The sequence below is a fragment of the Neovison vison genome, chromosome 13 (assembly GCF_020171115.1).
Source record: "Neovison vison isolate M4711 chromosome 13, ASM_NN_V1, whole genome shotgun sequence".
NCBI classification, from domain to species: Eukaryota; Metazoa; Chordata; class Mammalia; order Carnivora; family Mustelidae; genus Neogale; species Neogale vison.
Genome location: NC_058103.1, coordinates 51,784,640 through 51,808,169, shown reverse-complemented (window position 1 = coordinate 51,808,169; position 23,530 = coordinate 51,784,640). Strand labels below are relative to the sequence as shown.

Below are 23,530 nucleotides of genomic sequence, written 5' to 3'. Positions count from 1 at the left end.
AAGCAGGAAGCAGGGGGAGGGGCAGGAAGAGGGAGAAGCAGGCTCCCCACTGAGCCCCATGTGGGACTTGATCCTGGGCCTGGGACCATGACCTGAGCCTAAGGCAGACACTTAACTGATTGAGCCACCAAGGCATCCCTTAATGTAGTTTTTTAATAGTTTGCTTCAATAATGTAAGTTCATTTGAATATAATATTTTACCATATAATTCAATTTTCCTTTACAGATAGATTTTGAATGATTAAATATCTAGAGGAAGTGTGTTTATAGAAATACCAACTTAGAAAATTACTTAACTATAATGAGTTCAAATTATCTTAAGTATTTTTACTTCAATATCTGTAATGTGGAATGAACAAAAGACCCGATTTTATAAATTCTTCTAAAATCGTCTTCAAGTATTAATAATTTAGTCTTCTTCTTAATCTCTAGGAAGGCAAAGGCCATTAAAATGACAGCCCAAGAAAATGGCTTCCAGGGATGTTTGCTAAATGAAAATGATGATTGGAGGCAAAGATGACAATTTACTAAGAATCCTGTGATTGGTTATTAGGAAAGAAATCACTCACACTGAAACAGGCAACCAGGTAGGGTTTTCAAAAGTAGTATGGTTGGGTAATTACTTCTTGCAAAAAAAGGGTCTGTTTTACCCATCCACTAAATGCTCAAGCCACACATATCCACATCAGTATTTAATGTGATATGCTTTCCATTGTAAAAATCTTCCCCCCAATTTTTTTTTTAAGATTTTATTTCTTTGGCAGAGACAGATCACAGACTTGTGATCAAGCACCTGGGTGGCTCAGTGGATTAAAGCCTCTGCCTTCGGCTCAGGTCATGATCCCAGGGTCCTGGGATCGAGCCCCACATCGGGCTCTCTCCTTGGCAGGGAGCCTGCTTCCTCCTCTCCCTCTGCCTGCCTCTCTGCCTACTTGTGATCTCTGTCTGTCAAATAAATAAATAAAATCTTTAAAAAAAATAAATGAATGCCCATTTACTTTCTTTAAACTTTAATGAATCTATATTTCAACACAATTGAATCACCTCTGACCTAGAAAACAAAGTATTTATACAAAGCAGTTATTGGCTTACACACCAAATATATACTGTCTAGGGTAATATAAAATAAATATATGTATTTACCAAATAACATTTCAACTTAAATGAATAACTGCTTTAACTCTAAAACTCTGAACGTACTTTGCTAGATATTGTGCAAAATATGAATAATACAATTATTTTTTTCTGAATAGGTTTCGATTAGGGTCTGGCCCAAACATTTTAAAAGATGACTTGGATTTGATGAAACAATTAGCTTCCGCATTTGGCACATAAATAGGAAATTGCTAATGGAGCAAAGAAAGTTTGGAAATGAAACATATATCCACTGCTATTTTACAAGGAAATATCTAAGTAAATGTTGTATGTATAAAAACCACATGTTTGGGTCATCTGGGTGGCTCAGTTGGTTAAGCATCTGCTTTAGGCTCAGGTCATGATAACAAAGTCCTAGGATCAAATCTTGCATTGGGCACCTTGCTCAGCAGGAAGCCTGCTTCTCCCTCTGTCTCTGCCGCTCCCCTGGCGCATGCTCTCTCGCTCTCTCTCTCTTTCTCTCTCTCATATAAATAAATAAAAACAAGCTAAACAAAACAAAACAAACAAAAACAAAAACAAAATACATGTTCTAAAGAAAAATAACATGGAGAGGTCCTCCCAAAATGAAGATGGCTGATTATTGGTAGAGGAAAGACATGTATGAAGAGAGAAGAGAAAAGGCTCTGTACTTCACTTACTACTTCTGTATACCATACAGCGTGCCCACCACCCTCTCCAGCATTTGAGACACCTATGAAAATTACACATCTGGGGTTTTAAAGTTATTCTACTATAATTTACCACTACAACCAAGGACTCTTGGAGCAAGAAAAATCTTAAGGGACAAAAATTTTTCTCAAATTTATACAGGAATTTACAGTTTGCAAAGTACTTTCACAAATATTAACTTATTTTAGTCTTCACTGAGTCTGAGAAGGGCAAATATGCAAAGGGATATTACTTGGCTTGAGCTGCAAATCTTGAAAGTTAATATGAACATCATAATTACTTAACTAATGCAGGCTACTTTCCTCGCCTGGTTTGCAGATCATCCCTCAAAAAGATCCAAACATTTGTTGAGAAGGAGAAGAGGTTACATCATTCACCTAAATACACAAAGAAAGCTGGCCTTCAGAGAATCTGATTGCTACCTTCCTCATGTATAATATTTTAAGAACAGTAGGATAAAATGAAATTGTTAGAAATCTCTCTTTTTAGAAACATTGCATGAAATATTCCTAAGACAGAGAGAATATAAAACTATTTTTGCTTTTTTTTTTACATTAAAAAAAAATTCATTGATACATAGTACATGTCAGTTGTCAGTGGGTGAGAGAAACACAAGGTCAAGGTGGTATCTGGAGTGCTACACTTGGCTGGGCCACAATAATGGATGCAGGGGTTGATTTTGTGCTGCCTTTTTTTTTGGGGGGGTAGTAAAGGCCTTTAGGCTATCCCTTCAAGAGTTATACCACTTCTTTCATATATTACAATGATGCCTACAAATGAACTAACTCTAGAAGAGTTACTATGTATGGTGGCATAGGGAGCAGGAATATAACTGAGAATGCAGAAGAAATGACTTAGGCATCATTAAATTTAACAACATAAAAGCAGATTTAGAAATAGAAAATGTGCATGATTAAATGTGCATGGTGTCCAATACCCAGGATAAACACAAACTTCCTATTTTGTACTCAGTGTACCCTTGTTCTCTGACCAGTTTTATTTCCTTGGCTCATCCTGTCATCCTACACCTAAGAAGTCCTGTGGGAGAGTCAAATTAGTGAAGTATCTAGCAACAATTTATTTAGAAAGTCAATTGCTTATTCTTATGTAGTCCAGAAAAGAGACAATGTTCTATCTACATTCCCCTTCAATACAAGAAGGGCATTTATCTTCAAAATGCAAGAAGAGCATTTATAAGCCAATATATGGAAAAGCCAAAAATTTCTGTTTATATACTAAACACATATTTTTATAATGCTCCAAACTTTTCCCTTGCTTTTTCTGGAAATCCCTAAAAGACTTTTTACATGTAATACAAAACCCAATCACTTCAGGCTTTGTGCCCTTCCTTTCTTATTCCAGCTTCCATCAAAGAAACAGTTCCCTGAAGATTGTGTACACTGTGGGGAAATTTTACAAGACTCAGAATTATGTAACTGAAAGCATGTGAAGCAAATACCAATGTACAAAATTTGCAATGAAGTACGACTAAAAGGGAAAAAAATCCCACCGATGGTGTGATACTAGGGATCAATTTATTTTTGTTCAGTCTTGTAATTTCAGACCCTGAGGGATTTTTTTTTTTTATTCTCTATATATAACACAAATACTTCTGGATAAACGACCTCTCATGAAGATCCCAGTGGGGTCTTCCTATTTGTAACTTTGTACACGTGCTTCTAGTGTTCTTCTACCTGGTCACAGAAAATATTCCAATCATAGCTTCTAAAGTGTTAGAAGAAAGCTTAATCTAGAGAATAAAACTGTTCTTTCTTGGGTTAAGGAAGAATTGATGCTTGATCTCTCCTAGATAAAAATAAGAGTTTATGAGGCATTTCTCTTGCTAGGTTTCACTGTTTGTCACTCACTATGCTAATCAACTTGCACACATTATGTTTTTAAAAATGCACAATTCCCTGCAGGATGAGAATATTCTTATCATTTTTACAAAAGATTAAAGTGAATATTAGAGTTCTTAAACAGCTTGTCCTATAGGAAGCAACTATTCAGCAACAGAGCTACGTTCTGAATTCATGCGATCCAAAGTCCCTTTCTTATTCCAGCATCCTATGGCCCTGGAAATGGTCGCTCACAACCAAGTGTGTCAGGCTGACAGGGTGAAGGGGCTAAAATTCAGGCTCTATTCCTTTTGCAACTGCTTCTGCAGTGACATAGAAGTCAGTCTGTTCGATAAAGCTGACTTTTTCCCTAGTTCACACACAAATACTGTACAAGCTGGTGGATTTCCTGGTAAGAGGTCACTTCCACTAATCTCAAAAGTATCCCTGCTTTCCTACTCCATCCACTGTGAGTACAGAAAGTGAAGCTACAATTTACCCCTGATACTCAACCATATTTGCCATGATATATTGCTATCTGAGAGTATTATCAACTCAGGGCTTCATAAAGATAAGGTCTGATGCAATCTCTAGAATTGAGAGCTACCTGTATTTTATTAAATGTTTAGCTCAGGAATAATGAATATATAATAAGCTGCAAATAAATGTGTCCATTCCTTCCTAAAGCTATACATTCCTTAAAAACTTAATGGTGCCCAATATCTCAAAGCCTTGTGTTCTTTTAAAGGACCATTGGTTGGGGCGTGTGCACAGAAGGGGCACAGATGGATGAATTGACCCAGTGGCTCTCAGGCTGAGACAGCTGAATGTTCAATGGCGTACTTATAGACCACATTAACTTCTTGGCAAGTGCTGTTGCTGCACATGTGGGTGGTCCATTGCTGAATATGAATGTGCTGAATATCATTTAGGCAGGGAGCAAAAGGTGTTCAAGTGAGTTGGAGAGGAGCCCAGAAGGTACGCTGTTTATCTTCTAGGAACATTTATTTTCTCCAAAACATATAACTTGAATTAATAAAGTGGATTTATATGTGAATAAAGGAAACTGGTTATTGAAACTGAATTACCATGCCTCTCTAAGAATAACTAAAAGATCTGTGAATATGACTCCTAGCACACACACACATACAAAAGATTATAACACAAATAACTGTTCTTACCATATTGCTAAGAGGCACTACTCTGGATCTGACTGCAAAGCAGGTATCTCCCTACAGTCAGATTCTGAAGCTTCTAGCAACTGCCATATTGGAGTTCTTTTAAAATAGACAAAGTTCATAAGAATGATGAAAGAAGGGGCTTTCTTAAGTTATTCTTACTTAAGTAATGTAAAACTGTAAGACTTTGGTTTTATCCTCAGGTCTAAAACCTGAAAAGAATTTATAAAAAGAAAACCTCTACTGACTTTTTCAATTTAAGGCTCTGTCACAAAATCTCTCTTGAAAAAAGACGATGGATCAGGTGATGAGCCATCATCTGTGGAATCTCTCTCCTGACCACTTTCAGTCTGGTTTTTGGCATGACTTTGGAACAAGTTTTGCACTGTTCTCATCCATTAATCATCCCTTCAGGGTGATAAACAGAGGCCAGGTGCTTAAATAGATACTTGGAAATTTGGGAATTGGCTTTGATTCCATTGAACTAAAAAGCCCTTTGGTTCTTCCAAAGATTGGTTTTATTATCACCCAATAGCTCCTGAAAAATCCAACTGTACTAAGAACTAAAGAGATCCTTTTTTAAGGGCCTATTATTTTCTTAGGGATAGAAATACTAAACAAATAACATTCATATACATATGTGTCATTTCTACATTTGGGCTTCGTTGTTTTATTCTTTTCTAGTTAGTGAAATTATGAGAACTCTTATCTCTCAGGGGAAGCTATCTGTGATTTCAGACTGATTTGCAAACTTGATCTAATGCCTTACTGAAATAATATCAGGAAGCTGTGAGAAGTAGTTTTGGAATCCGACAGGCTAACATTGTTAGGTTCTCTCTGTCTTCCCTTCATTTTTTCCAACAGTCACAGTTTTGCTTATAAAATGGTAACCCTCCACAAACCTAAAAATCTGATTTATACCACTCTCACTTAACTTTTATGTATGACCTTTGTTACCAACATATTAGGTCGTTCTATATTCTTAATGTAACAGCCGCTATCTCTTAAAGTAAGGGACATAACTGAGAAAAGATGATAGTGGTTATCATGGGGAGGGAAAATCTTTGAAGATAACCAGTTTAGTGTCTCCATCTAAAGAAGAATAATTTAAAGGTTAGTGGGGGGAAAAGGAACAAAGGATTTTTGAAATACAATCAGTTTTTTTTAAATGACCTTAAATATATTAACATGATATGGATTAGGAAAATTGTATCCATAAAAACATTAAATAGAACAAGCACCTTAATGTTATAAAGTATATCCTATTCTCAACCCTACCTTAGTTGGCAAATACCACTTATTTATTTGGTAACATTTAACTGAGGTATAAGTTACATAAAATAAAATGCACACATTTTAAGTAGAGATTTTGATGAGTTTGGAAAAATATGTTATTACTAGGTAATCACCATCCCAGTCAAGATATAGGAAATTTCCATCACTGCAGAAAGTTACCTCCTGCCCCTTTGTAATCAATCATTTCTACTCTGTCTCAGCCAAACAAGAACCTAGTTTCTCGTACTAAAGGTAATTTTGCCTATTTAGGAAATTTGTATAAATGGAATCATAAATAATGCACCTTTTGTGTCAGGTTCTGACAGAAACATATTGAGTGAGTTTTTGAAATCCATCCATCCCTATATTGTGTTTACCAGTAATTTTTAACTATTTTTCCATTTTTATGACTGAGTATTAATTCCATTCCATGAGTAGATCGCAAGTTGTCTATTCATTCACTTGTAGGTGGGTATTTGAATTGTTTCTAGTTGGAGGCAAAAACAAGTATAGCTACTATTAAAATTTGTGCATAGGGGTGTCTAGGTGGCTCAGTTGGTTAATTGTCTGCCTCTGGTTCAGGTTGTGGTCTCAGGGTCCTGGGATCAAGGCCCAAATCGGGCTCCCTGCTCAATGGGGAGTCTGCTTCTCCCTCTCCCCCCTTCTTGGTCATGCTCTTCCTCTCTTTCTTAGATAGATAGATAGATAGATAGATAGATAGATAGATAGATAGATAAAATCTTTAAATTTTCTTTTTTTTAAATTAAGTTTGTGCATAATTTTTATATAGGCATGCCTTCATTTCTGTTGGGTAGTCATCGAGGAATTGAATTGCCAGATTATTTGGTAAATGCATGTTTAAATTTGAGAGGCAGATGAACTGTTTTCAAAAAAGTCATCTCATTTGACATTCCCAGAAGCAGTGTGTGATAATTTCAGTTACTCTACTACCTCATCAACACTTGGTATTGTTAGTCTTTCTAACTTTAGCCATTGTAATGTGTGTGTAGTGTTATCTCACTGTGGTTTAAATTTCATTTCCCTGGTAACTAATGATAGCAACCAGTTCTTGTACAGTTATTGGTCAACTATATGCTCCTTTGTGCAGTGTCCATTCAAGTTTTCTTTTTGTTAATTTTTAATTGGACTATTTGTTTTATTATTGAGTTTTAAGAATTACTTATATACTCTGAATACAAATCTTTTGTCACATCATTTCTTCTAGCCTGTGCCTTGCCTTTTTATTTCCTAATGATGTCTTTTGAAGAGCAGAAAGTTTTAATGACCTCTGATGTATTATTCTTTAATGTCTGGTGCTTTTATTTGTTTATTTTCTAAGAAATCTTTGCCAATCCCAAATTTGCATAGATTTTCTTCTATGTTTTCTTCTAGAATTCTACAGTTTTAGTTTCCTATGTTCACATCTACAGTCTACCTTAAAGTAATCTTGTGGACAATGTAAGGTATTGTTTATGACTTATTTTTTCCAATATGGATATCCAGTTCCAGCACAATTTGTCCAGAAAACTATCATTTCTGCAATGGATTATGCCAGTGATTTTGAAAAGCTCAGTTGACCTTACATATGTATCATATATGCAACCACTGAAGCCTATTTCTTCACTATCTATCTTGTCTGATTAATCCTTCCTTGTGTTTATACAAAACCCACACTATCTCGATAATTGTGATTTTACAGTAAGCCTTGAAATCATGTACTGTGAGACCTCTAACTTTATTCTTTTTCCCCAAAAGAGATCTAACTATTGTTGGACCTCAGTTTTCCAACTAAAAACTAGAGTAAGATTTTCAATTTCTACAAAAAAAAAATAAAGACCAAAAAAAGAAAATGCTGGGAATTTTGTTGGGATTGCATCAAATATATAGATTAATTTGGAGAAAATAAGCATCAAAATAATATTGATTCTTCCATTCCATGAATGTGGTGTATTTCTCCATTTCCTTAGGTCTTGTTTCAGTTCACTGGGAATTTTTCTTTTTTTCAACGTATATCTTGTGCATATTTTATTAAACATTCATATTTTGATGTCATCAGAAATGGTGTTTTCCACATTTTCATTTCAAATTTTTATAGCTATTATGCAAAAATGATTGATTTTACATTGTATTTTTATACAGAAATATGACTGATTTTGCAACCTATGCTATCACTAAATTATCTTATTAATTTAAGTAGGATTATCCACAAAAATAGCCATGTGATTTGAGACTAAAATTATTTTTACTACTTCTTTTCTGGTTTTTATGCATTTTATTTACTTTTCTTGTGTTAATACAGTGGTAGAGACGTGCAGTGTAATGTTTGTGGAGGATGAGTATTTTTTTTAAAGATTTTATCTATTTGAGAGAAAGAGAGAGAGAGTAAGCACAAGGGGTCAGATAGGGGCAGAGGGAGAGATAGAAGCAGATTTTGCGCTGAGCAGGGAGCCCAACATGGAGCTCAATCCCAGGACCCTGGGATCAAGACCTGAGCTGAAGGCAGATGCTTTACCAACTGAGCCACCCAGGTGCTCAAGAGTGAGTATTTTTGTCTGACTCCCAATCTTAGAAGGAAAATGTTTAGTCAGCATATTATATAGCTTAGTACTCATTCCCCGTGCACATGAAATAATGTATGGTTTACAACTTTGGGTATAATGACCTATAAATGTTAATTAGTTTAATTTTCTTGATAATATAGCTCAGATCTTCTAAAACATCAGTGATTTTTCTGGGTGCACATTCTATCACTTATTCATAAATAGATGTTAAAATCTTTAGCTGTAATTATGGAACAGTCTATTTCCCCTGGCACTTTTGTATTTATTAATTTTGCAGCTCTATTATTAGACACAAGCACATATTTAGAACTGTTACATCTTTCTGTAAATTCCTCTTTTATGATTTTTAAATGTCCTTCTTTAACTCACAACTTTTCTATGTCTTTAAGTCTACTTTGTCTGATAATAATACAATACAAGCTTTCTTGTCTGCTGTTAGCATGTTGCTTGTTGTGTTCCACCATTCTTTCCCTTTCCGCTTCTTTGTGTCTTTGTATGTAACCTGTGCTTCTTGTGGACAGCAGGATACATCTTATAAAGAACTTTTTTTTTTTTTTAAATAACGTCCTGTGATTTCTGATAACTAACTGGAGTGTTAAATTCATTTACATTTAATGTAATTATTGATATCATTGGGTTAAAATCTACAATCCTACTCTTCATTTTCTTTGTCCTTTCGATGTTTCTATTGTTCACATATTGTTCTTTTCCTATAATATTTTGAGTAAAATCAAGTACATTTTTTAATTTTTTTATTTTTTTTCCAATTTATTTATTTTCAGAAAAACAGTATTCATTATTTTTTCACCACACCCAGTGCTCCATGCAAGCTGTGCCCTCTATAATACCCACCACCTGGTACCCCAACCTCCCACCCCCCCCCGCCACTTCAAACCCCTCAGATTGTTTTTCAGAGTCCATAGTCTCTCATGGTTCATCTCCCCTTCCACTTTACCCAAAAGCATATACCCTCCCCAATGTCCAAAACCCTACCCCCCTTCTCCCAACCCCTCTCCCCCCAGCAACCCACAGTTTGTTTCGTGAGATTAAGAGTCACTTATGGTTTGTCTCCCTCCCTATCCCATCTTGTTTCATGGATTCTTCTCCTACCCACTTAGTGGTGATGCAAAATCAAGTACATTTTAATTCCTTTGATGTATCCCTTTTAAAAAAACATTTTGGAAGTTTCTGTATGACTAAAACTGTGCAACTTTATTGCACAGTTTATTGATTTGCACAGTTTATTTATTGACTCAGTTTAAAGACAATATTACATCACTTATATATCACATTTCACATTTCATAATTCTCTGAGGTCCCTATTCACTTCTTACTTCACAAATGTTATAAATTTATAGCCATGTAATTCAAACTATTCCCATCATTTATGCTATTGTTGTGATATTTTAGTTCTAAATATATTATAAACGTTAATTTAATAATGTGATTACTTTTGCTTCAAGTCAAGGATTGACAGACTTTTCCTTAAAGGGCTAGAGTGTAAATACATTTAGGCTTATGAGCTATAGGATTGTTGTTACCACCCTGCACTCACCTCTCCTACTATAGCATTAAAGTAGTCATAGTCAGTATGAACAAGTGTGGAAAGCTATATTCCAATTAATCTTTATTTACAAAAAAACAGTTGGCTGGTCTCCAAGCTATAGTTTGCTAACCATTGTTTGTATGACTGTTTATTATGGAAATTAAAAGAAAAAAAAAGAAACATAGTCTTTTATCTTTAAGTACTTATTTCCTGGATCTGATCCTCCTCATTTCATTTTTTCCCAGCTTTACTGAGATATAATTGGTCTACAAAAAAACTGCACATGATTAATATATGCAGTTTGGTAATTTTGGACACAGTATACCTTGTGTTACCATCACCATAACCCAGGTAATAAACACCCATCACTTTCAAAAGTTTCTTTGTGTGAGCATGTTTGCGTGAGTATGTGTATGTGTGTTTGAGTGTATGTGTTAAAAGCCCAGAAATGAACTCACTCACATGTATGTGTCAACTGATCTTTGTCAAGAATACATTATAAGAAGATAGTCTCTTCAATAAATGGTGTTGAGAAAACTGGATATCACATCCCGAAGAATGAAAATTGAACCCTTGTCTATCACCATACATAATGAACTCAAAATGGATTAAAGATTTAAATGTAAGGTCTGAAGCCATAAAATTCCTAGAGGAAACAGGAGGAAAGACTCTATTTCTTTTTATAGATTCTGGTATCCACTGATAACCTTTCCCTTTATTAGGAAGAGTATCCTTTGGCATATTTTGTGGTACAGTTTTGCTAACTACTAATTCTCTAGCTTTCATTGTTCAGAAAAATATAGTTGATGCTAATTTTTAAAGTATGTTTTCACTGGGTATAAAGTTATAAACTGACAGTATTTTAAAGAATTTTGAAGATTTAGAGATGTTTTTTCATTGTCTTCCAGCCCACAGTGTTTCTAATGACAAGGTAACTGCCACGCATATCATCAGAGTATCGTTTTTTATTTTGTCTGCTTTGAAAATTTTCTCTGTCTGGTTTTCTGCAGTTCGATTAGCATGTACCTAGGTGTAGTTTTCTCTTTATTTTTCTTGCTTTCTGTACCATGATATGCTTGGATTTGTGGTTTTGAAAAATTTATTTTTTTGTCCTATTCTCATCCTCTTTTTTTAGAACTTCAATCACATCCATTTTAAACCATTTTATATCATCCCCCCAAGTTCTTAATCTCTTTTCTTTAGTCTTCATTTCTTTTTCTATCAGATTGTATCAGCTCTTTCAATTTGTCTTCGATTTCTCTGACCCCTCTGACTTTTCCAGTATGCTGTTAAGCCCATCCAGGTAATTTTTTCGTTTCAAACTGACCTTTCGTACAGTTTAAGTTGCAGAATTTGCATTTAGTTCTTTATTAGAGGGTTTTTACCTCCTCTGCTGAAATTTCTTATTCATTTGCTCATAAATATAGCATTTATCTTTAAATCTTAGAACATATTTTCCTTGAATACTTTGAAATTATTAGTAATAGCTAGTTTTTGCTATACCCAATATTTAGGCTACCTCAGAGCTCCTTTTTTTTAAATTAATTAATTTGACAGACAGATCAGAAGTAGGCAGAGAGGAAGGTAGAGAGAGAGAGGAAGGGACGCAGGCTCCCTGCTGAGCAGAGAACCCAATGTGGGACTTGATCCCAGGACTCAGGTCATGACCTGAGGCGAAGGCAGGGGCTTTAACCCACTGAGCCAGGCGCCCCTCAGAGCTCCTTTTTAATAGACCACTGTTATTCTTAACTCAGAGTAACATTTTCCTATTTTCTTTACATGTCAATAATTTTTATTATTTATTGAGCATTACAGTAATAAATTGTAATTGTTATTACTACACTATTAGTGATAAATATAACATTACATACTATATAACATTAAATATTACAGATAACTGGACTGTGTTCTCTTCCTCTGAAGACTGTTGTGTTTATTCTACTGGGTAATTCAGTTACCTGCCAACCACCTGATACTTTCGTATGCTACCTTTTTATATTTTATTGGGGTGAGATCAGTGGAGAACCTAGAGTGTTTCCCAAGTTAGAATCTTCTAACTTGGTGGGATTCGACTTCTAAATTCTGCCTGCCCAGGAATCTTATCAGGGCTTGGTGTTCAGCTTTGCCAGGGAGTATCTAGATGAGGCCCTTCTCAAACATGACCCTTATTTCCTAAGGCTTAATCCTTCTGATATCTCACCAGGATGTCTGGACTTTTAAGGAGGTGTATATTATTTTGCTGAAATCCTAGCTTCCTCTGGCACTGCTTGAATTCTACTACCACTTTGCTGCTCTAAACCCAAATAGAAAATGCTAAGCCTCGTATAGTTTCACCTTGCCTCTGTAACCCAATCTTCAGGTAAAGACTATAGTAAACAGTAAAAAGGCTGATCCTACTCATTTTTACCAGGTCACTTTCAAGAGTTTAGCAAAGCTAAATCATAATGCTCAATGACTTAAAAAGTATGTTATATATATACAAGGCAATATCAATCTTCTATAAAACAGATTAAAATGTCACCTTTGCAACAACATGGATGGACCTAGAGGGGATAGAGCTAAATGAAATAAGTCAGAGAAAGACAAATGCCATATGATTTCCCTCATATGTAGAATTTAAGAAACTAAACAAACAAAAAGGGATAAACAAAAAAACAGACTCTTAAATATGCAGAACAAACTGGCGGTTGCCAGAGAAGAGGTGGGCAGGCGGATAAGTGAAATATATTAAGAATGCAATAATTGTGATGAGCAATGAGAAATGAACAGAATTGTTGAATCATTAACTGTACACCTGCAACTAATATAACACTATATACTAATTATCCTTCATGTTACAAAAGTAGGAATCTTTAAAGACATGGGTTGTATAGTGTGTGTATTTTATTTTATTTTATTTTATTTTTTAGTGTGTGTATTTTAAAGACACGGTTACTATAAGGCTAAGTATATGATATTGCTTAAATTAGAAATGAAAGAAAATTAGTATAAAGAAAAGAACTGAAAAATATTCTAACACATATAAACAGAGTCAAAAAGTGGCCCAAAACTTTAAAGTCTAATTTAAATAATGTGTTTAATTTAACCTGGATGAAAATTCATATATGAACTTTAAACATTAAATATTTTTCTTCTCCTATGATTTCATTCAGTCTTTCCTTCCTTCCTTCATTCTTTCCTTCGTTCCTTTGTTCCTTCCTTCCTTCCAAAGTGTTCATTAGTAGTATACACTGTTCTAGGAACTCCTCCAGGTGCTGGGGGGAGGACTTCTATTTATACTTTTGCTTCTCTTCTGCCATCTCTTAAAATTTCACTTTATATTTATATTCTCTATTGCTGCTTTTTGGGAAGGTTTCTAATTCTATTCTGGATATTTAGGCTAGTCATTTACTTATTTATTTTAACAACTAAATTTTTTATATCCATAATCACCAATAGTTTTTCTTCACTGCTACTTTTCTTCCTTCTATTTCTTATATCATCCCTGCTTTCACTGAAGGTGTTGTTTTGTGGTATTTAGCATTTTTTCTTACACTTATTTGTGCATTCAGCATTGTTTCTTATTACTCTCATCATTGCAAAATAGATTATTTTGGTTTTTTTTCTTTCATAATAATTTTGTTTTTGATTGTGCATATTTTTTTCCCACAGAAGTCCCTTAACTACTGTGTCTGATATCACCTATAAAGGTGAAATAGCCTAGTTGCTTGTTTGTGCACCTCCTGGGAGAGTGGAGGTGTGCTTCAGGACAGAGAGATTCTGCTTTCAGCATCAGTCCCATAATTCTCTATCTTTCCATCCTGATCCTCCTCAGGGAATTTATCTCCCCAGTATACCCAGTTTCCAATACCTCAATTCCAGATACTGTCTCTGGGGAGTCCTCTGTTGAAAAGGTCTGGGGAGGGAAAGAGGGGAAAGAAAAGAAGAAATGCAGAAGCCAGCCATCTTGGCTGACTTCACCATTCTACACTCTCTACCCCTGCCAGGCTCCAGTTCTCTTTCTCAATTTTCCCTCTAGTGTTTCAAGTGAGAGTCTGCTTTTTTGCCCTATGATAATGTCAGGTAATAATCCATCTAAAATAATATACGAAGGAAGAAAAAAATAACACCTTCCCCCCCTAAAATACAAAGTCTTCTCTCAGATTAGCTCCAAAATGTCACTGGCTTCTACTCCAACTTGATTGTCTCATCACTCATCTGTCTCTTGACCGGAGCTCAGGTGTGTATTGATTACTGACAATATTTCCGCAATCAGTCATCCTTCCTCCCCGAATTTTTTGGGTGGTATTGTCATTGTTATGTTACCAAGATAGAAGGCAGTAAGAGTTTGCTTTCCTATGGCTAAATCCAAAAATCCATGTATGTTAAACTTGTTATGATCATATGATCATACTATTTTGCCTTTTTTTTTTTTTTTAGAGTTTACCATTTATTTCACATATAATCTTATCCCCATTTTATCAAGAAGCAGGCTCAAAGAACACAAGACTAGGATAAATGTATGGAACTCAGATGGGTCTTTTCAATTTTGTTGAAAAGGAACCACAAACCCTTCCCATTCCCATACTCCTAACTCCAAACTAAAACCACCCTTCTGTCCTCCATAGGCGGCTCTAGGCTAGCTTAGCTGCCAGTGCCTACTCATGAATGCTGGGAAAGGGGCCACGAAATAATCACCACTGACCACTTTATTTACTTAGCTTGAATACAGTAACTTAAATACTATTTTGCTTTTAAAACACTATTGCACTGATTAACTTAATTGGTACTCCTAAAATTATGTTTTATGGGAAGCAGGTATTCCATTCTACAGATAAAGGAGCGATGGCCAAAGAGAGTTCCATGGCCTACACACAGTTGAACTGTTAGACATTGTTAACATCTGTCAGGCAATGAAGAACTATCTTTATATGGTTACCAAGAAGGAAAGACAGCTGCACTCACAATATATTATCCAGAAATCTTCATGCAGACCATGAGACATTATTTTCTTTGCTCCTGGCTATAATCTGATACAGTGATTTCTGACACAGTATGGAATTTATGATTACAGCAGGCTGTCTGCATGGACTACCTGCATGGACCCCATAACAAAATACCACAACATAGACGGCTTACACAACCATCCATTTATTTTCTCACAGTTCTGGTGGTTGGTAGTCCAAAATTAAGGCACTAGCACAGCCAGTTTCTGGTGACTGCTCTCTTCCTAACTTACAGATGGCCATCTTCTCAGTGTGTTTGCACATGGCATGAAACAGCAAGGGAGCAAGGTCTCTGGTATCTCTTCTTATGGAGGTACTGTAATACCATTATGAGGACTCTGCCTTCCTGACCTCATCTAAACCTACTGATTTCCCAAAGTCCTCAGCTCCAAATACTATCACACTGGGACAGTGTATATATATATATATATATATATATATATATATATATATATATATATATATGGGGGAAGGGGAGATGCAACATATGAATTTTTGAAGGAAGCAACTGAGTCTATAGCTCAAGTCACCCCTAGTTTGGGTCTTATATCCCACTTCTAATTGCATGTAGATGTTTACCTCTTTCTTTTCTGATTCCAAGATGTGATCAACTTACTCTCTCTAGGTCTGTCTCTCAGCTATGCTTTCCTTCTTTTACCCAGGGCCAAATTTTCTGACTTTGATGTTTAACTCTTTCAAATCTACTTTAATTTTACTAAATTCAGTTAATTTCCATTCTTATCAAATTCTTTACACCCTAAAGAAAACAAAACAAAACAAAGCAAATTTAGCTTGAACTTTATCTCTCTGGTCTACTAGACCAGATAGTGTGGTATAGTGAATAATGATATGTGTCGTTCAGAAATTAGTGCTTCAGATGAGAAGCACAGCTTTCTTAGTTTGTCTACATTTTAAACTATCTATGATAAATGAAATGTAAGTGCATGAAATCTATCTTAAATTGCTCTGTTACATTGCCATGTTTTATTTTTGGGTCCAACAATAGGCTTTTGATGACCATTCTGCTTTGAATCTTTCATTGAAGGAATTACATGATTTTATAATGAAGAAAATGAGTAATGAGAAAATTTAAGAAAGCATCAAACTTCTACATCAAATACAGTAAAAATTTTAATTGAAGCTTTTCCTTAAATATAATGTGAAATATAGACTACTCGTGAAGTGTTTACTAGAGGAAAAAAAAATTGTCTAAAATAATGTGTAAATTAGATCCTAGACTAATTTTGGTACAATTTTTGCTTACTGATGGTGTTGACTTCCTTAATTAGTATTCACATTTTTATTTCTACTTTTTCAGATTCATCATAGACTCACCTACATTTTATCTAGCTTAATTATTAAAAAATTCCCTTAGTACCACTAATAAAAGAGTCACTGAGGTGTGTCAAGAAGAGCTTGAATTTACAATTAGAAGACATACATTTTATTTTTGGCTTCCTGAGCCTTTGTCAGCCAAATCTGTCAAAGGAGGGTGATACCACTGCTTTCACACAATTCGCAGGATTGTTTGAGATGAAAAAGATATAAGTGGAATCAATTTACACACTGTAGAATGCTACACATTAAGAGTTGTTAGGAGTAGGGAATTTGGGTAAATTGGAAGGGGAGGTGAACCATGAGAGACTATGGACTCTGAAAAACAGTCTGAGGGGTTTGAAGTGGCGGGGGGGTGGGAGATTGGGGTACCAGGTGGTGGGTATTATAGAGGGCACAGCTTGCATGGAGCACTGGGTGTGGTGAAAAAATAATGAATACTGTTTTTCTGAAAATAAATAAATTGGAAAAAAAAGTTGTTAGAATATATGATGCATTTTCTGCTCTTTAAAAAAATAGCTAAATCTCATAATCTGGCAGAAACATTGGGATCTACTAGTTTATCTATTATGATAAATAAAACTTTAATAAATTTAATAAAATTCTGCCCTGAAAAATAATTGATTTTACATGCAAGTTTTTTGCCTTTTAGAGTTATTACAGGAACTTTTTTAAAGATTTATTTATTTATTTAAGAGAGAAATCTATACAGAGACACAAAGGGTAAGCACACGTGGGCGCAGGGAGAGGAGTGGTGCGGGTAGGAGGAGAGAAATTTCAAGCAGACTAGCACCAAGGAGCCAGAGGTGGGGTTCGGTCTCATGACCCTGGGATCATGACCTGAGCCAAAACCAAGTCAGACACTTAACTCACTGAGCCTTGCAGGTACCCCAGCTTATCATAGGAAATTGTACTAGATATTCTTCCAATTTCATTTGCTCTTACTTCTGATAGTTGTTAATGATTTATCCATAACCTTATGTTGCTCATTTTTAGATATTCATAAGAAATTAAGTATCTGGCTGAATAAAATGAACATATGCATTGCCAGAGAATAAAATATGTTTTCATTTGGATGGTATATAATTCAATCTGACATTAGGAAACAAGAATAAAATATTTTGATATTTTAATTTAGAGTCAAATCTGATTTGGTTGTTATTTCCTTCTCTTCATTCTCTAAAACTAAGCAAAGCTAGAGTCATCTGACAGTATTTTCTCCTGTCTCAGGCAACATTATAGCTCCCGGTCAACCTGAATTTCTTTGTGTTCACTGAGTGATAACATGTACTCCCTTTCACAAAACTGTCTCATCTTTGCTTTATTTGTTCTCTAGAATCAAATTTTAGTTCTGTATCTGATCTGCTGTTGCTGAACACGGATAAAATAGTAGTAGTAATACGTAAATCCGAACATTGTAATATATCAAAAGGAAAACTATGCATAATCCTAGTACAAATATTTCCAAACTAGAGGTAAGAATAACAATCACAGGCAAATTTTTGCTTGGTAAAACCCTATTTTCCATGTTTATTGAAAGATATTAAATTGAAGGATTTCTTTAAATATTGGCATAGATAAATCAGTTAGTTACCTTTATATGTAGGCTCTTAAAAAAAAATACTCTTTGTGACAGAAAATGCTGGTATTTGTGACAGAGAGACCCTAAACTGACTTCCAGTGATTCCTACCTCTGGTTTTCATGTCTTTGTGTGTAATTCTTTCCTAATGAAAGTGGGAAGAAACTGATGGGATGTCACTTCAGTAATTATGCTACAATATAAGAATTCCATCTTAGCTGACCTGAGCTAGAGATTCTTCTTGCTGGCCTGATGATGTAGACATCCATGATGGGAAGCCCACATGATCGAGAACTACAAGTGATCTCTAGGACATGCAGGTATCTTCTAGGACATGAAAGTGGCCTCAGCCAACAATGAGTAAAACACTTGGGTCCTCTATCATGCAACCATAAGGAAATTAATTCTTTCAATAACCTTAATAAGTTTGGACATGATTCAACTTCCTGTCTGAAGGTGAGCCTCCAGATAAGAACATTCAGCCAACACTTTGATCACAGCCTTGTGAGACCCAGAACAGAGGATCTAGATAAGCCATGTCCAGACTCCTGGCACAGAAATAGTGAGATTATAAATGTGTGCTGTTTCAAGATGCTCAGTTTGTAGTAATGGGTTAGTCAGCAGTAAGTAACACAATACTCTCAATTCCATTGCTCATCAATAGAATATCTTATGAAGTCTCTGATTACACATCTTATTCTTGTCTTTCAAATTATTCTAAGACCCCAATGGCCATGGTTCCTGAAAAGTTGCCTATCAGTAATGGTGTTAAATGTTACAGTGATGAAACCTAGATTTTCCTTGAAAATCTCCATTTAATTTCATTGCAATATTTTCAATTAAGGCAATTTAAAATTGATATAATCTTAGAATAAAATCTGCAGATTTATTTATTGCAGATGCACCAATAAGACTGAGTTGTCTCCAACAAAATGCAAGCAGAAAAGGTATCTAAAAAATACTACTTTTTAAAGAAGTTTCCTTAAAAAGAGGTAATTCAATGAAATACAGAGGTAAAGCTGGGACTTCAGTAGCCATAAGGGCTATAAGGTGTGCCATATATTGATGATGACTGAGCAGTAAGATGGAAGAAACCTGAATCCCTGAAGACTTTGTGGAAGAGACATTATGTTAGTTTCCAAAATGAAACTTCAAGGTTTAACTGGAGCATAATAATTTTCTATCTTGCTCAAATCATGGTTACTTGGAGTTTTACTGATACTTTCAGATACCTGAACAGTAATAACATACATAATTAATTTGTGAATTTTTTTTAAAGATTTATTTATTTATTTATTTGACAGAGAGAGAGAGATCCCAAGTAGGCAGAGAGGCAGGCAGAGAGAGAGAGGAGGAAGCAGGCTCCCTGCTGAGCAGAGAGCCCCATGCAGGACTCGATCCCAGGACCCTGAGATCATGACCTGAGCCGAAGGCAGCGGCTTAACCCACTGAGCCACCCAGGAGCCCTAATTTGTGAATTATAACATACTATTACAATCTACACATCTCTAGTTGGCTGAGGGGCAAGGTCCAAAATGACCCTAGTAAAGTCATACACAAGGATCACCATAATCTAGTAGAAGAATACACAAAGGGCTAGTATTTGAGAATAAAGTCATATGTGAACAAAAGCAGAGTTTTTGAAAATATGTAATGATTTGGTGGCAGGCATCATGATCTAATTTGACTAGAGTTTGGAGTAATTGTTAGGATTGAAGAAGAGATGATTCTATATATTCTATTTGGGATATTAATGAGTGGTTTGAAAACTCATGACAATGAATTTATATGGCACCTAGAGGCCATGAAGATCAACATTTTCCATTAGGAGTAAGACACACTTTCCAGGAAAATAAAGTCCCACAGTATGAAAGTATGGACAGTATGAACTGAAAGCAAAAGAGGAGGAATACTCAGATATCAGATAAAAGGTTACTATAATATCCCAGATAAGAGAATATAAGGCTTTACAAGTACAGTAGGGGTAAAAATAAAATGATAGCTTCAAAATACCAAACAGATATAAAACTGATAAGATTTAGAAAAATATATGATGGTGAAAGATTTCTGGGAGAGAGTATTTATTGTTCTATTTTCAGTATTCTCCCTAGTACCCAGCAATAGTTGTTACGCAGTAAATAATTGTTAAATATTTTCCTGATTGCAAAACTTTCATCAGTAAGGAGATAATACATACATGCTGTTTTACGTTCAATTATATTTTGTAGTTATGCAATAAACATTCTTATAGAGTATATATCCACTGTTACCTGTTAAAGAAGACAACATTCCTTTAGTAAGTTTCATTTAAAAGAATCTAAAATTGTCTCCATTGATCAAATTCTTAAATGGTTTATAAGTCTAAATTTTATATAACTGTGTATATATACTTCCTGGAACTTATAAATACTCTCCATAGAAAAATGCAATAAATGATGTTTGGGTTCCTACCATTGTTCACAAAGCTTAGTTAAACCATAAAACAAACAAACAAAATTATGCTTATCTTTACCATAAAAATATTAGTTTATAGCAGCAATGGCCATGGTCGCCAAACTATGGAAAGAACCAAGATGCCCTTCAACGGACGAATGGATAAGGAAGATGTGGTCCATATACACTATGGAGTATTATGCCTCCATCAGAAAGGATGAATACCCAACTTTTGTAGCAACATGGATGGGACTGGAAGAGATTATGCTGAGTGAAATAAGTCAAGCAGAGAGAGTCAATTATCATATGGTTTCACTTATTTGTGAAGCATAACAAATATCATGGAAGACAAGGGGTGTTAGAGAGGAGAAGGGAGTTGGGGTAAATTGGAAGGGGAGGTGAACCATGAGAGACTATGGACTCTGGAAAACAATCTGAGGGGTTGGAAGTGGCGGGGGGTTGGGAGGTTGGGGTACCAGGTGGTGGGTATTATAGAGGGCACGGATTGCATGGAGCACTGGGTGTGGCGAAAAAATAATGAATACTGTTTTTCTGAAAATAAATAAATTAAATTTAATTAAAAAATATTAGTAAATAAAAGAAATGAAAATACACCATATTTTGTGGTATTATAGTTACTATTTTCTAACACAGACAGTGCGCTACAAGCTAGGCTATTCTCTTCCCAAAATATCTTTGCTTACCTTCTTTTTCCTTTATACAAAAATATTCTCACACCCTGACTTCTCAGTAAACACAACCTCACTCACCTATCTCTGTACTCCCACACACATCACACACACACACATGCTATAACTGGGAAAAAAGGTGTGAATTTTTTAGCTTTCCTGGGAGATAAAGTAAATATAAGTGTGAGGGCTGCCACTGACTTTTAGTTCAATTCTGTACATTTTGATGCATAATGAGATCAAGTTCACTTTTGGGTAACTGTATAACATTCATGACTAGGAGAAAAGTGATCTTGAATTTGGTAAAATATTTATAATAATAAAAAATAAAATTTTTGTAATTTGACTGTCAGGAAGTAAACAGAATTGTCTTCAAAGATCTGTTTTGTGGATAAAGAATATATGTCATCTTGAATATATCCTATTACTTAGTTCCCTTCAGTATAGCTTTAAAGCGTTTTGAGCTGCAGGAAATTCATAGGATTACTAACTGTGATGTGTTTTTAATAGAAGAAATGTGTTTTTGAAGTTTCTTCCAGACCCCTGATTCTATGGAATCATTGATTTCTTCACACAATGAACCCTTGAACAACAGAGATTTGAACTTCATGGGGTCTACTTACAAATGGAGGTTTCTGTTTTTTGTTTTAATTTTTTGTTTTGATTTTACAGCAGAGTACTATAAATGTATTTTCTCTTACGATTTTCTTAATAACATTTTCTTTTCTCTAGCTTACCTTATTATAAAAATATGGTTTATAAAACATCTCTAGTTTACTTTATTGTAGAAATAAGGTATATAATACATATAACACGCAAAATATGTGTTAAGACTACGTCATCAGTAAGCCTTCTGGTCAACAGTAGGCTATTAGTAAAGTTTTGAGGGAGTTAAAAGCTATATGAAAACTTTTGACTATTTGGGGGGTTGATGCTCCAAACTCCTGTATTGTTCAAGGGTCAAATGTATATTTTTCCGGATTATACAATACTTGGAACACAATTATTTTCTCTTTTCTTCAAAACTATATTAGTATATATGTGGAAATATTGAAACGATGAGGCTGACATGAAGACAGAAAAATACACACTAGAAACAAAACAATTCATGGGGCTATTTCCTCTCCCTTTGTGGGGCAACCCCTAACAGGTTTATTCCTTTCTGGAGCTATCAAAATCTACTTACTACACCCCATGGATTTTGAATGGAAATTAGCTTGTCTTCTAGTTCAGAAAATAGGATTTGGGTCACATAACAGAGAACAAATAAAAATCTTACAGAGGCAGCATGACCTAAACTAAAGTTAGAAAACAATGTCAGGAATAACAAAGAAATTAGAATGAATATAAGTCCCAAAAGTTTGAAGGAAGGGATGTAGTTAATTTTATGGAGTATTTTTGTTATGGGTGTTAATTAAAAAAAAAAAAAAAAGAAAGAAAAGAAAAGGTCAACTGTTTCTACCAATACGTAGAAAACAAGTAGTATGGTCCTAGGGACTTCCAGTTTTGTTTGACTAGTTCACTTTAAGAATCAAAGTAGAAATCTTTAAGTCCGACTGAATGCTGAAAAAAGAGATATCAAAATCAAGAGGTAGTAAGATCCAGCAGAGGGGACATCTTCATATTGGTTCATCCATTACATTTTATCTACCTATTATCACATTTCAAGAAGCCAAAATATCTCAAGGCGATTCATGTTCAGAAGATTTTCTTACAAGTAAGAACTTATGAATAAAAATATATATTACTAATGAACAAGTTTTAATTAAATCTGAAACTCTTTAGTCATAATATTTACAACTGCTTTTCAGATAATATACAATGTCCAGTTTCTTCTTTTACTAGCATGAACATTCCAACTATTAAAATTAACTTTACCAGAACAAAATAATCCTGTAAAGGAATAAAAGGAATATATCCTTTTAATGTATGCCTAACCCTGAGCTCAAAAATCACACAAATTTACTTTAGTATATAGATTATAAAATAATATATATAATTACCTAAGATTTAATATAGACTTAATATTTCTTTTAATATACTCTCAGATAATGATATCAAAACATATTGATTGATACTTCTTTCTAATTTATTATATGCCAGATACAACTTTATTGCTTTTCCTTTGAATATTGGTTAACCAAAGGTAAGCCAAGGACAAAATGAGTTCCACCACACATACAGAGGTAGTAAATAAATAGGAAGAAGAAAAATACCCTTTTTACTGTTAAGAATACCAAAGCAGGTATTGGTTAACAAGCACTTTTAGACTTGCAGAAGAAA

At 34.7% G+C, this 23,530-nt stretch overlaps 1 protein-coding gene across 1 annotated transcript in view; it reads right to left on the bottom strand.

The window, feature by feature from the left end:
* The window catches only part of MDGA2 (MAM domain containing glycosylphosphatidylinositol anchor 2), an 845,496-nt gene that overhangs the window by 112,812 nt on the left and 709,154 nt on the right, over positions 1-23,530 (bottom strand). The gene's annotated exons all lie outside the window — the stretch shown is intronic.